Here is a 15,198-nt window from a genome sequence, read left to right as displayed (position 1 = left end):
TGTCTTAAAGGATTTAATTCTCGTGTTTGTTTAATTGTAGTGAATATGATTCAGAAGGGTAAAAAAAAGGTTCTGACGGCTACTTAATGAAATAATAACCAATCATTATGTATGATCAAACTTATATATCGGTGAATTAATGTATACATTTGTTTGTCCTTCGTGATGGTAATGTCAACATCCCTTTTAACTTCATTACGTGTTGGAAATTTCCGTATAACATTATAATTTTGATTCAAGTTTAAATTCATTGAGATATGTAATTAATTGTTAGGTGTATCATATCGTTTGAATACTATAAAAATTATGATAATTGAAGAAATTGAGACCTACCCATAGATTTAAATGTTAGAAAATTGATTATGGAATTAGTTGAGTTTTTGGGTCTCTGCTAGGCATAAAATAATATGAGTGTTTAAAGACTCATTAACTTACAATTTATGCATAAATACTTGATATATTGGAAAGGTTCGGAGGCATTGAAGAAAGAAAAAGGATTGGAGAAGTAGCTTGTTTGGCTTCGCTTCTCCGTTGGAGGTAGGTTATGGTTTTTTCTATTTGATAGATAGACCCTTTATAGTGATTGATATGCAATTGAGTGATATTGTGAAGTTCGTCATGTACTTGACTGTGTGTTTTGTGTTTGGTTTGAAATCCTGAGATCGTGCAACTTATTATCTTGAACCCTCTCTATCGAAGTGATGCCTTGAATAAAGAAGACTTGGTGAAATATTGTTGATGAATTTAAAGTGTTAATGATAGATAATAAATTAACGATATTATTGGATCGGACCGTCACATTTAGACACGGTATTTTTGGATCTGAGTGTCATGTTCCGATATGGTATTCTTGGATCGAGTGTCACATTCTGACACGGTATAATTGGATCGGAGTGTCACGTTCTGACACGGTAACATTAAAGGAAAAAGATATTGAAATAACTTAATGTACTCAATCTCAAAGAACCCATTTCCCAAATGAGCGTTGTGCGGAGGCATGAGTCCCCATATGTGTGCTGGATATTGTGATTATTGTGTACTGGCTTCCGTTGTAGCTTGTTCATGTTGTTTGTCGCTTGTCACAAGTTTCATAGCTAATTTTATATTATTTTTCATTGTATATTAGTTTTTATTTTGTCTTGGCCAATGATACCTACTCTGTACGTGTTCCTTGTATTGACCACTTTGAACTCACATGGAGGTTTTTGGAGAAACTTTAGGAGGGAAGCGGTTTTGATTTAGATTATAGGGTTTAAATGAGAGTTTAATCACTTATATACTCTTAAAATGCCTCTAAACGCCTACAAAACCGTCTACACCTTTTATAAGACTTGGGTTGAATTTTCCGAAACCCCCAAAACTTAACAGAAAAACTGCCAACTTTTAAGCACCATCGACGGGCCGTTGGTCAAGCAGCGTCGTGGAGATGGCTTCTCTTGGTTCACTTCAGAGGTTCCCCAACCGGCAGGCTACATGTCCCAACCAACGATACCCATCGACGGGCCTTCATCTGGTCGATCGGCCGTCGACTGGTCCATCATTTGGATACTGCCTGGCAGTGTCGGTCTCTAAGTTGGGGTCCTCCCTTAGGGCCCCTTTGAGGGTCCTTTGTGGAGTTGTACCCGGACGTTTCCACCCCAAATATATTTGTATAATAGTTTAGGAACTACCACATGAGTTTCATCAAAAACAAACACGTAAAACTCGACGAAACATACATAGACACGCAAAGTTATCTCAAGGCAAGCCTTTCGAACGTCATGGACGTTTTTGCACGTTTGACCTCCAAACTTCACAAAACTTGACAACCTGACTTAAACAATATATAAACTCATTTAAGAACCATACAAGATCATGCATCACACATATACATAAAACCATATATGAGGCACTTACGTGACTTAGTCGGCAAACATCTTGGTTGTCCCTTGACGTTTTACTTCCAATGCACCTAAACTCTTAGCTAATGCCTCTAACTCACATTATACATCAAATTAGGACCTTAGACCATAATTACACCAACTTAAGTATCTACCTTCACGTAAGTCATTTTCGGGGTCTTACAAAACCTAAATAATCCTTTAGGCTTATTCCCTTTTTCATCACTTACACTCTCTACCCAAGGTTAGTCAAAGACACACTTGAGTAAGAAATGAATAGACTGCCCATACACCCTGTTGAAGACAACCTAAGATAACCTAAAAGCTACGCTACATAGGTATCATTTTATTAAACCTACACTAACATTAGTCATACGATTCATTAAGTCAATTAAAATACAATTAAGCATTTAGAAACATTCACGTAATGGTCTTGGAAAAGACCTAGGAACCCTCATCCTAGCATTTCCAAAGCCAACTCGATCCATGTATAGATAGCGTCCCATTTCACTACCTACACGTTGTAGTATTCTCAAACAATATAATGCATCCCACATGATGAGAATACGCATTAACCAACATAGATCATACCATCTAGGCATGGAATCCAGAGTCTACTCTACTCCGATGGAGAGTGTTTTACTTTCCAAGGGTAGAATTAGGACACATCCCATGTACGCACATGTTTCAAAAATATCAAGGGTTTCATTTTACTCTAGTTTCAACTTAAGTAGTGTCCTTCCCAATATATACTCACTCAGTGCTTAGCCTTGGTTCTCATAGAGTAAATTCAACTATAATAAGGCATATGAAAGGCAACACTTCTTAGTCTTACCAAATCATGATACCTCTACCAAGGATGGGTCCTCTTGTGCTGCCACTGAATGGTTAAAAGGATAGATCAATGACTTTCTATCACGTACCGAGAGCATCCCCTAGAAGATATGACACTCTCGGAGTACAACCGACGTATTTGACCTCTCGGAGGTCTTATACAAGCCCTTTCGTATCATTCATTGCATATAGATAGTGAAACTAGTGCGGAATTAAAACTTTTTACAAACATTTTCATAGTCTTTAAAATCTCTTTCACATAAAACTAATATGAAATACTTGGGACACGACCCATACACAATAGAAATATAGAAATACTCAGTACAATACTTCAATAAGAGGAATAAAAGACATATATGCCCTCGAGTCAAATGAGGACATACTTCAACTTCACTTGAATGATTCTACGATCCAAGTCTTTCTTCCCAATGCTTTTCACCTACAAACCACTATAGAGATAGATAAAAGCAATGAATTGGTACAACCACATGTATTAAGTATGGCATAATGCATAAAAATCATTAAGAACATTCATTTATTGGAAGTATGCATATTTTTATTCAAATATCATAACATATTCATAAGAACAACATTTATAAACTTAGAAACTTATAAGAAATAACATAGTCAATTTAGAACATTCATAGAAATTATTACAGTGAACTATATCACAGTGCAGTGAATTCTCTTAGCTTCATCATAGACACTTTATAACATGCAATTCCCTCAATAAAATCTATCCTAAGATCCACTTAAGCAACACAAATAAAGACCTCCCATACACCCTATATAAGCATGCCCAAATCATCCTCAAGACTACTTATAATGAGACATATACATTTACAAGACACCCAAACACATAACATGTATAAAATGACATTGTCCTTACCAAGGGTATCAAAAGACTTACTTAAGTACTCCTAGAAGAGAAAGCTCATATACTCTCTTCAAGGTTACTTAAATAATCCATAATATTACCTATGTTTAGATAATTCCTAAAGTATCAACCAACTTCCCTAACTAGAGTCATTCTCAAAACTTCCCTATATAAGACATGAAGAGATCATACCTCATGCCCTATTGTCCTCGAATCGATGAGGACTCACCAATACTTAATCTTCAACCCTTAGAAACCTATCCATCCTTCATGGCACATCAAGATTCCATTTTGCTACACTTTAGTCAAAAAGTAAAAGAAGGGGTTAGCACATTAGATGTCCTAAGTATGGAAGCCATGCAAAAACCATCAAAAGGACGTTTAGTATATAACATGCTTTGTATTCATTTTGATTAAAACATCATACAATAATCATAAGGACAAACAATTAAAAACTTAAAAAACACATAAGAAATCATTTAACAAAAAGTCAGATTTTTAGCAAACACTACAATGAATTCACTTTACCGTACAGTGAACTCAATTCACTGTTACAGTGAAGTTTCTTCACTTCACTTTAACCACCCTTTAGGATGTAATCTTCTCAATCAAAGCTATCCTAATATTCACTTGAGTCACACAGAGAGACCACCCATACACCCTCTCTAGATGTGGCTAAACAACTCTCAAGATTACTTATAATAAGTGACAAACACACTTAAGAGACATTAACATAAGAACATAAGGTTCTCCTACCAAGGTGAATCTAAGGTTCACTTGAGTGAGTTGTGAAGCGACTCCCCACACAATCCCTTAAAAAACACTTAAGAAATCCTACATACTACCTAAGATAGAATCATTCTCATTTTACACATTAGCATAAGGGTTATATGAAATTCTCCTTCCAAAGGCTATCAAATGCGCTATTTAAGTAAATCAAGAAGATAACTTCCACAGTGACCTATTCAAGATTATTTAAGTAATCCTTAATACTACCTAAGGCTTAGATCATGTCCATATAATCAATCAACTTCCGTAACTAGAGTCATTATTAAGACTTATCTGGGTAAGATAAGCAGTGACCGTTCATATGCCCCCATTCATACCTTAACTAGACAATCCTTAATTACTCTAGATACGTACTACTTCATTTAGCATACTTTCTTAAATTAATTCACTAATTCCTTAGTTCATTAGAGACATTCAACATATAAAGGACATTCAAGTAATGATCTTAGACAAGACCTAGGGACTCTCACTAACACCTTGAAAGCCTATTGTGGAATGTCTATATAGCATCCTATACCACCACCTAAACATCATAGAACTTCTCTAATGTTATTAATTATCCCATATGATGAGAATTGGAATCCGGATTTCTAATATAATCCTATGAGGGTGTTCTACTTACAAAGGGTAGAACTAGGACACATCCCATGTAGTCACATGGTTAAGGAATATGAAGGGAGTGCTTTGTAATCTAGTCTCATACTTAACTAGAACTACTTCCCCTTGCCATACTAACTCAGTGCTAGACTTCATTCTCATAGAGTAATCCACATTGATGGTTCACATAAAAAGATTCCATAACAAGTTCATAACCCAATCACATTCACCCTACCAAAGAGGACCTCTTAGGGCTACCTTCCAATGTCGACAAGAAGCTCATTATGAAATTCCTAAGGACTAATATCATGCCGTTCCATCCAATTAACCTTATGTCCATCATTCCTTTACTTGAAGGATACCATTACGATTTTCTACTTCAACATACATAACCTTACCACTAGGTTCAAGGTTTCACATTAAAGACCCTCTTAACATCATTCAAGGTTACATATTAATCATACAAGAATCAAGTAAGTGATACAAGTCACCCAAGACAAGACACCACATACTTCACCTTAACACATATTACTAGTCATACTATTAGCACATCGGAATAACCATTATCATCTTTAAGCTATGCTACACACTACCATATAATCATCAATATTACTATTATAGAATCATATAGTCAAGTAGGAACAACCATGAATCAACCTTAAGAGTAAACATAGAAGCACATAGTCATAGTTTACATAATTTCCTAACATACATAGAAAGAACATATACTATCACATTACTTCCCAAATAGATATATATACTCATACTTAAAATAAAATAACCATACAAATCATCATAATATTTCAAGTAGTGCCAACAAGGACATGATCATCATATTGCATAAAGTAATGCAGACAAGGCCACATCAATTCACATATCACCGCCACCATAAGTGGACCATACCAATCTTGACATAATTGAAGTCTAATTAACACCAAAATAAAGCAATTAGGGCAGCATATTGTCCCATAGAGGTTTACCCCCTAGATGTAACTGGTATCGTCATCCTTTTGAAGGACTAAAACTAGCCTCTTAGTTTCATATCATCACATTCATTGGTTCAAAAAATGCAGAAATACTAAAAACATTCATTGTCACTACTTGGAGGTTTACATAAACCTCTACATACAGATAATATATATTCATATCAAGTATACATAGACCCTTCATATAGGAAGGTTACATAGCCTTTCACTTTTATTGCACAGACATATATAAGAATATAGAAATAGTCTCAATGATTGTGTCATCTCATACCATCTAAAAGGATATTACAATATGGGCATAGCCCCTAAATCAATTCAACAAGACCATGTATAGGTCATACGAAAGTACAATATTGAAATAACAAAAGGAAAGAAATGATAGAGTCAACATGCTCATAACAAAATCCAAATCTAGAAGACGACATTGCCCACGAAAGTTGAGGACCTATCCCACTTGGATGAAAGGAAGAATCCAAGCCTTCAATAATGTCGCCTCCCAAAACTCCTCAATGACCGGAACCTAAAATGTTTGGGAAAAAGGGGGGAAAATGGGGTTAGTCCTCCACATGTACTAAGAATGAGATCTTATGCACATACACAAGCAATACTTGCTAAAAGTTGTTTTTTATCAAAATATGCCCAATTATCCCTTTAGGGGCCCAATCCAAAGTCAATTAAATTATATCAACCAACCAAACATGCTTACTATCTTAACAAGTAATACTTATCCCAACATTCTTGAAACCATGATTTACTCACAAGTCCTTATCAAGTCAACAAGTGCAATGACCAAGAAAATCACCATAACCTTACTCAATAAGGTATCCACAACAAGAAAACATCACCAATGTCCAACTTTATATATCATGGCATTGAGGCTTGAATTTCATCGTATATTATCATTATAATCCAAGGCATATTCATAAAAGAACTAATCAACATATAGTATCAACAATGTGCCATGGTCATGATATATACATCATATATTATCATAACATAAGCATATATGAACCTCCTCCTAAGACTCCACTCAAGGCTAACTAGTGCAATGTCTAGGTAGAGTCCCATACCCCTACCTAGACAAAGCTAGACCCCTTAGGTTATCAAAGTTATTGTTTAAATACTTTAATTCATTTTACCTTTTTGGGAACATCTTGCACTAACTGACATAGCCCACTTGAGATAGTGTTGAATCCGGTGTAATAAAACCGTACCGAAAGAAGGCGGATTACTTGCCATGGTAGTACCAAAACATGAAATATAGCAACTACGTGGGTCCACTAGCTACTATTCCTATAGAGACAACATAGTTCATGAACGGGGAGATTTAGTTGGGACCCTCTTTATACGCCATACATTATAGTCTCCAGTCTCAAGAGTAATGTAGTGTTCCTACCTTCCATATGTGGGAACTGTATCTAGTTAACTCGGTGCTAAGCTAGAGTCCCTTTTTGATATGTATTTAAGCCTTTAATTATCCATCATAACTTAATTTAGGCCATAGGGTCTAACCCTTGTATAATTATCATCATAAATATCTCAATAAGAATTGTGTGAGTATAAGTCTTTTCATCACAATTCATATAAGTGAGGTTAACAATTTAGCATTTCATAACATATTAAGGATCATTGATAGTTTTCACCATCCTTATAGCACATACACCTTAATCGACCTCACAACATAGTCAAGACATTTAAATTCATCATCATACCACCCTATTATCCTAGTATAAGGCATACTCCAATGTAATATCATGGCTTAACAACAATTAATAACAATTGGAAGTAAAGATAGAGATTCTAAGACTTACCAAGTCTTTCTCATTGTCTATCATCAATGTCTTACCGTCAACCCATAAATCAACCCAACTTGGGGAAAAAGATCATTACACAATGATAACCAATAAGATATCTAGTCCAATTGAATCTCTATAAGACAATTCATCTTTAGATTACAACTTGACAAAAGGTACATTGGCTAATTTCACATTATAATTCGTAAATCTAAATCACATCTCAAGAACTAGTATGACAGGCCAATAACTCATTTTAATTCAATCATAATAACACCATAGGATAGTAATCTAATAAACAACCAACTCAATTGAATGATAATAATACCTAGGGTTAGGAATACACGGTCATACTCTTCAATTTAGACAAAACCATCAACAATTACCATAAACAAGTTTAATTACATGTTATTCTACTCAATATAACACTAATAATTCATTAACAACTCAATCCTTAACTTAAATTTCGTAATGGAATGAAAACCCTAAGAAAACTCAACTTTTTGAAATCTATTTTGAAGGAACCCTTTGAGGAAAGGATATCAAAGGTGAATAGAACACATACCTTAATAGTTCTCAACAATTTGATGAAGAATACACCCTTTTCCATCCCCCGATTCACCTTCTAAGATAAGATTCTATGGAGTCTTTAAATTAGAGAGAGAAAGAAGAGAGAAGGAAGAGGGATTATTGGAGAGTTTTCTTTTGATTAATGAGGGTAGAGGGTATTTATAGTATGACTTATTCAACTTAATTAGTATCCCTTCAATCCCCAACTAACCCCTAAACCAATTAATTAATTAAATGAACTTACTTCACAATGTGCAGGAATTTGCAGACCCCATCGATAAGACCTCGATCTATGGACCGTTGGTCCACTGACGGTCCGTGCTGCGCATCCATAAGTTCGGTCAGAGACTGGTGTAGGCGAGGCTTTTCTCCAATTTTCTATGTGTGGGATGATGGTGGCATCGACGCCCCGTCGATCCACACACGGACCGTAGCCTGCACCTCCGCACTCCGTCAATGATTCTAGAAACTTTGTAGGTGAAGGGACCTTCTCCACCAGCCGAAGTGTGGTACGACGGTGGAATCGATGCTCTGTCAATCCACACATGGGCCTTCGTCTATCCCGCGGTGCACACTGCAAGGCAGTGCTGCATCAAACTGCAGGGGTCCTCCTCAAGGGCCGTTGGTTGGTCGTTGGAGAGTCGTACCCGGACGTTTTAATTATGAAACAACTCAAACACCAATTAGTTACGTTTCCACCAACGTTCGCACAATTTTGACTCCTAAAACTTAGTCAAGTTGGCTAAGGCACATTATCATCCGTTTGAACAAACTTCTCGGACGTTTTGGACATTTTGGTTGCCTAGAGGCATAAGCAGTCACCTTCCCGTGTTTCATAAGCACATACTGCAAACCCACTCTGGATGCGTCACAATACACTACAAAACCCTTTGTACACTCCGCTAAAGTCAACACTGGAGCGGAAGTAAGCCTATCCTTAACTAATTGGAAGCTCTTCTCACATTCCTCCGACCACTCAAACTTTTTACTCTTTTGGGTAAAAGTACTGAAAGGAGACGCAATGGACGTGAACCCATCCACGAACATCCAATAGTAACTCGCTAAACCCAAGAAACTCCTAATGTCAGTCGGAGACAATGGTCTAGGCCAGTTTTTCACCGCTTCCAGTTTCGTTGGGCTTACCTCAAATCCCTCACTAGAGATGATGTGCCCAAGAAAAGTCATCAATCTCAAACAAAACTCACACTTACCATATTTGGCATACAATTGATGTTCTTTAGTGTTTGCAACATTACCCTCAAATGACCCATATGATCATCCTCATTCTTCGAATATACTTTGATATAATCAATAAACACAATGAGGAATAAATCTAGGTAATTTTGAAACACCGTGTTCATTAGGTTCATAAATGTCGTCGGAGCATTACTGAGACCAAAAGACATTTCAAATAACTCATAGTGCGCATACCTAGTCCGAAATGCCGTCTTTGGGACATCCTCACCTCTCACCCTAGGTTGGTGACACACTTACCTCAAATCTATCTTTTAAAAATAACTCGCCACTTGGAGTTTATTAAACAAATCATCAATCCGCGGAAGAGGATACTTATTCTTGATAGTAACTTTGTTGAGTTGACGGTAGTCTATAAACATTCTCAAAGTCCCATCTTTCTTTTTGACAAATAACACTGGAGCACCCATAGAGATATACTAGGCCTTATAAAACCCTTATCTATTAAATCCTTTAGTTGAGCCTTCAAATATTTCAATTTGGCCGGAGCCATCATATATGGAGGGATTTAAACGGGTTTTGTTTCCAGTAGAAAATTGATACCAAAATAAATTTCATGTTCAGGAGGAATACCGGGAAGGTCATTGGGAAAAACATCTGGAAATTCACTCACTACAGGGACCGAATCAATAGGATGAATTACAGAATCCAAATCTTGGAATCTTATTATTTGATAAAGACAACCCTTTGAGATCATTTTATATGCTTTTAGACAAAATATGATGTTATCTCTAGGAATACAATTCCGACCCTTCCACTCAACAACGGGTTCATTTAGGAAATTAAACCTCACAACTCTTGTCCTACAATCAATAGTAGCAAAACTATCATGTAACCAATCCATACCCAAAATGATATCAAAATCAAGAATATCTAGTTCAACTAGATGTACTGTAGAAACTCTATTTGGCAATGAAATAGGACAATTCTGGTAGACTCTTTTAGCAACAACTGACTCTCCCACAGGAGTAGACACTAGAAAAGGCTCATGCAATATATTCAAACCTTTTATCTATTAGGGGTGTACCAAATGATAAAGTAGCGTCGGGATCAAGTAAGGTATATACATCAAGAGAGAAAACTTTCAACATACCTCTCACCACATCAGGAGAGGTCTCTTTCTCACCCCTAGAGCGGAGAGCATAGAAGTGGTTCTTCTTTGGAGCATTACTACAACCACTTGCTTGGGCTTGGACACTACCCTTGTATTGACTCTTCATGTTTGGACAATCTCTCATCTTGTGACCACTCTTAGCACAACTAAAGAAAGTATTCATCCCCTTAAGGCAATCACCATAGTGCTTTTTACAACACTTTCCACAAGTTAGCTTCTCATTTGGTTAATTAGTACATTTCCCCTCTTAGATGTAGGGTTAGACACCCTATCACCATTAGCTCTTGGGAATTTGGAAGGGACTTGATTTGAAACCCGATTATTAATTTAGGCTTGTCTTTTATCTCAAGCATATTCTTTGAAGAACCTCCATCAAATGACCTTCCCTCTTAGCATCTCTACTTTTTCCTTAGATCTTGCCTCCTCAACCCTTCTTGCATAAACCATAAGTCAAAAAATGTTCATGTTTTCATGTAGCATGGCCGATTAGCACTCCTCTTGTAAGTCCTCTAACACCCCCATCAAAAAACTGCTCATTTTGTCTCTAGGATAGGAGACAAAAGAAGGGGCATATTTGGACAACTTAATGAATTCCAAAGAGAAATCATGGACACTCCTCTCTCCTTGACGAAGATTGATGAACTTTGTTACTTTCTCCTCCCTCATCTCTCTAGGGAAGAACTGATATAGAAAATCCACCATAGAGATCTCCCAAGTCACCCGACCACACCTCAGTGACCTATTATCCCTCGATTGCACATACCAAGTTTGAGCCACATCTTTGAGTTGATATGAGGTCAAATCGGCCTTCTCACTTGAAGGCATCCCCGTAGCATATTGTACCTTCTAGACCTCATCGAGGAATTCCTAGGGGTCTTCATCAACCTTAGACCCATATAAAATAGGAGGGTTCATCCGAGTGAAGCCCATTAGATGGGAAGACATAGTAGTAACTGTTAGATGAGGACAGGGAGCAACATCCCAATTAGCTTGAGCCATCATATCTTGGGCTTGAACCGTCACGGCTTGTGCTTGAGTAGTCAGGGATTGAACCATTTGAGCAAGAATATCCCTTTCTTCCGCCTCCGTCATAGGTGGAGGGTTAACCGGGGCTTGATCAACATTAGCATTTTCCTCAAGTTGAGGGACTTGTCAATCATGGGGAGGAGATCCCGCATTAGCAACTTCCTCGTCAAGTCTTCGAGCCGCATTCCTTCGAGGGTTCATGCTTCCTATAAGTTTAGTGTGTCCAAAAGCCTTTTTGTGCTAATTTTCATATAAGTTTCTCCTTATTTGCAGGAAATCTGTCCAAAGATGAAAGCGGAGGTTTTTGAGCAAAGAAATGCAGAAGAGGCCACCTACGGAGCTTGTGACGGTCCGTCATGCCTGTGATGGTCCGTAGGTGGCAGCGCAGTGTAGCTTCTGAAGGAAGATGAGGAAGTCTGACCAAGTGTGGGGTTACGGAGTCCATGAAGGACCGTCGTGTCTATGACGGTTTGTCCTGCAGGTTCGTCATGAAGTTCAGAGAAGTAATCCCAGTACCCATATTCTAAGAGTTTAAGTGTTTTGGAACGAAGACCCTCGACGGACCGTTTTGGTTATGACGGTCCGTCATACTTGCCATCGAGGGTAATGAAAAGAGAAGCAGAAGAAATTTCATCAAGTATGGGACGACGGAGTCCATGACGGTCCGTCGTGACCACGACGATCCGTCGCGAGGTCCGTCGACCCAACCGCGTTTTGATAGATTTCTAGCAAATAGAGTCCTTGTTTAATTAGGTTTTTATTTTCTATAAATAGTTCGAAAAACCTCGTTTTAGAGGTTAGACTCGGGAACTTTGTTAGACTTTGGATCATTGATAGACTCGGGACCATTGTTAGACGCTGGATTATTAGTTAGGCCTTTGATTATCATTAGACTTTTTGTGAGATTCTTGATTACTTTGAGATTATTGCAAGTGATTGTTTGTGATTTTTGGTGATTAATCAAGAAAAATTTCGGATTTTACTCTTTCTCATTGAAGTAAGTACATGAATTCTTATATAATATATTTGAATATTGTGATTATGACTATGGGTAGTTAAACTCCATAACTAGGGTTGTGGGAACCATATGCAAATAATGAGGTAAAACCTAACTAAAATAACAATTCTAGAATAGTGTCTTGCATGTATAATAATTCTTTCACTTAGAGGTCTTTTTAACGGATGGCCAACGTTAGAACTCGCCTTAATGCTACTTGCCGGACCAAGGAGGTAGATAATAGGAAAAGAATTATCAACATAGATTTAGTGTATACTATCTAATAGGCTAGTATTGATTGGTACGAGGTAGTAACTTAGTCAAATATCGAATATGATGCTTAATATGAGGTAAAGATAAGGGTTAGGATAGCAACACACGTAGCCAGACCAAGGTGCGGAGTGACATTTTCTAGATGCCGGACAAAGGATTTAGAAATACATAACTTATCACTTTGCATGCAAGATACTAGGAAAGAATTGTTATAGTTAGACTTATCAAGTTATGAACCTGTGGGGAACACGTAAACCATAGTTACTTTGATTAATTGATTAAACTTCAACATTCGAAGCTGTTAGTTTTCTCCTTTTATTTCGCTAGTTATTTTCATTTATTTAGGAATAGAAACCCCATTTTATCGTTTTTGCTTTCCAAGGAAGTAATTGACCGAACAACAGTAATAATAGGTTAAAGTTAAGTCTAAACTATTTTCCTCGTGGGAACGATCCCAACCTCACTAGTTGGGTTATTTACTTGACACGACCGCTTTACTTCTTATTTGAGAAGTAAGTTTGAGTGTATCAAATTTTGGCGCCGCTGCCGGGGAAAGTAGCTTTTAGATTAACTTAAACTTATTACTATAGTTTAGTTGATATTTTCTTGATTTTACTTTGTTTTATTGTTTTTGATTGGTGCAGAACCACCCTCGTTGTATGCCAAATACACGGAAAGGAAGCGCACCCTTGTTTCCCTATGATCACGAATTAGACCGTACACTACGCAGCATGAATAGAAACTTGGGAATCAATGATGATGATCCAAACCAGAACATCCCAGCTCCGGTTGATGTTCATGGTCAGTTGTTACCCGATGCTTCGGGTGAACACCAACAGAGGGGACAAAATCCTGCTCCACGGCCCCAAGCATACTACAGAGGCTATGACAACATAACAGACTCCGATGGGCCACTTGTCTTGCCTCCTCTACAACCAGGCCACATCTTCGTGGTAACTAGTAGCCTGATGCAAATGCTCACTGCCAGAGGTTTGTTTTCAGGGCTACCTTCTGAGGATCCACATGCCCATATAGCTAAGGTAAGGGCAGCGTGTAAAAGCTGTGTAGGGAGGCCTGACTTGTACTTGGATGTAATAGGGCTTAGAGTGTTTCCTCTCTCACTGACGGGAGAGGCTGCTATATGGTTCACTGAGCTCCCTTACAACTCAATTTTCAGTTGGAACCAACTAAGGGATGTTTTCTTAGCACGTTACTATCCGGTCTCCAAGAAACTAAACCACAAAGACAGAGTGAACAACTTTGTAGCACTAACAGGAGAGTCAGTTAGTAGTTCTTGGGATAGATTCACCTCGTTCTTGAGAAGCGTCCCCAATCACCGTATAGATGATGAGTCACTGAAGGAATACTTCTATCGGGGACAGGATGATAATAATAAAGCGATGTTGGACACTATAGCAGGTGGATATTATGGGTAGTGTCCTTATGCTGAGATTGCTGAAAAATTAGAGAAAATCTCCCGGAATAATAAAGCTTGGAGTACTAGGAAGTCAGATACCGGGATAAATACCTTCGCAGTACAGTCCACTCACAACCCAGCCACAGATGAGATTCGTGAAGAAATGGCTCAGATGAGAACTGAGCTTGGGTTGGTACTAAAACATATCACTGGGGGTGCAGAAAAGATAAATGGAGTTAACTACTTGCCTAAACCACCACATCCTAATGATGAATGCTATTATGTGGAGGACTCCTATGCAGTAAATGAGCAGACGGGGGGTTTCCGATCGAGCGACCAAGGCTCAAATCAGGATAATTGGCGCCAAGGTCAAGGGAACCAAGGTCGGATCTATGGTAACTACAACCGTGAGGGTCATTATGTCCGAGATGGAAACTACAACCACGACAACAACTTCAACAGGGGTAACTACAGTAACATAAATGATAGGAATGGGACCTATGTCCCTCCTCAAAATCGTAAAGTTACTCCTAGGGATGGTGGAGATAGTATGACGCGATTTGAGGATATGTTGCACAAAATGATGAGGAGGTTCGATGCTAGTGATGAGCACATTAAAGATTTAAGGTGTGATTTAGCAGGTATTGGGCAAAAAGTCAATACACATGCAATATCGATTAAGCAGATCGAGTTGCAAATGGCCCAATTATCTGCGACAGTGAACACATGGAAACCGGGCACTCTTCCTAGCAACACTGTCCAAAATCTGAAAAATGATGCGCACTGTATGG

Source organism: Solanum pennellii, chromosome 2 (assembly GCF_001406875.1).
Source record: "Solanum pennellii chromosome 2, SPENNV200".
NCBI lineage: Eukaryota > Viridiplantae > Streptophyta > Magnoliopsida > Solanales > Solanaceae > Solanum > Solanum pennellii.
The sequence above is the reverse complement of the archived record's forward strand: the minus strand, read 5'-3'. Positions refer to the sequence as shown.